General features: G+C 44.5%; 1 long non-coding RNA gene across 1 annotated transcript in view; it reads left to right on the top strand.

The window, feature by feature from the left end:
- The first annotated feature begins 336 nt into the window (after positions 1–336).
- Positions 337–1,316, top strand: part of LOC106011452 — a 179,759-nt gene continuing 178,779 nt past the window's right edge. Inside the window, exon 1 of the long non-coding RNA XR_001184744.2 lies at positions 337–733. This is a non-coding gene — a long non-coding RNA (uncharacterized LOC106011452). The remainder of the gene's footprint in view (positions 734–1,316) is intronic.

The following is a 1,316-nucleotide window of genomic DNA, read 5'->3' as shown; positions in this document are numbered from 1 at the left end:
AGATGGAAAGAGAGAGAGAGAGGGGGGAGGGAGAAAGAAAGAGTGTGTATGTGTGTGTGTGTGTGTGTGTGTGTGTGTGTGTGAGAGAGAGAGAGAGAGAGAGAGGGAGAGAGAGAGAGAGAGGGAGAGAGAGAGAGAGAGAGAGAGAGAGAGAGAGAGAGAGAGAGAGAGAGAGGAGTCAGGGGGGCGGGGAAGAGAGCAATGGGGAGTAACTCGCATAGGCTCTGTATCTTCTCTCTCCGCTCACCTCCACCGATCATGCGTCGTGCGCACGGTGCTCGCCTAGAGAAGAAAATCTGCACGCCCGAGAGGGGAAGGGGATGGGGACGGGGCGAAGCGGGGTCGGTTGGACTTCGTGACGGTTCGTGCTACTGGTTCACTGGTCATTCTTGACGGTTCGTGATTCTTGTAGCCTTTTTATTTAGGTCCTGACTTCTAGGAAACGGGTTGTTGTCACTAACCCTTTTTTTGTGTGTATCTGTTCACGTGCGTGCTATTGTGTCATTACATTAATAGGGCAGTGTTATTGACTCTCCAGAGTGGCAGAATTGGGATGGTTAAATGATTTGACGGAGCGTTACTGTTCAGTTAACATTTGGTTACAAAGTACATCAAGTGATTTTTTAATAGAAAACCCCCCCACAAAAAACCAACCAACAAACAAACGACAATGCCAGTGTACTCTCGTCAGTTGGAGGATAAAGTCGAGTTTTGGAAGTAGGAGCTTTCATAGGTAAGTTCATACAATTGACATCATTACCATTTCTTGCACTATTAGACACTATCATGTACACATCCACGCCTCCTCCTTCTCCTCTTCCTCCTCCTCCTCCTCCTCCTCTACTACAACAACGACAACAACAACAACTACTACTACTACTACTACTACTACTACTACTACTACTACTACTACTACTACTACTACTACTACTACTACTATTACTACTACTACAACTACTACTGCTGCTGCTGCTGCTGCTGCTGCTGCTGCTGCTGCTGTTGCTGCTGCTGCTGCTGCTGCTGCTGCTGCTGCTGCTGCTGCTGCTGCTACTACACTACAACTACTACTACTACTACTACTACTACTACTACTACTACTACTACTACTACTACTACTACTACTACTAAGGATTATTATAACAATATTTCTAAAAGCTATAAGTTTGATGGAAACGTTAAAGAATTAATGGTATTCATATAAATTATGGCAAAACAAATATAGAATTAAAATTATGACGTGTACTTTTTACCGATCCAAATTTATCAGGAATTGTTGAGACACTCTCTCTCTCTCTCTCTCTCTCTCTCTCTCTCTC

The sequence above is a fragment of the Aplysia californica genome, unplaced genomic scaffold, assembly GCF_000002075.1.
Source record: "Aplysia californica isolate F4 #8 unplaced genomic scaffold, AplCal3.0 scaffold00119, whole genome shotgun sequence".
NCBI classification, from domain to species: Eukaryota; Metazoa; Mollusca; class Gastropoda; order Aplysiida; family Aplysiidae; genus Aplysia; species Aplysia californica.
The sequence above is the reverse complement of the archived record's forward strand: the minus strand, read 5'-3'. Positions and strand labels throughout refer to the sequence as shown.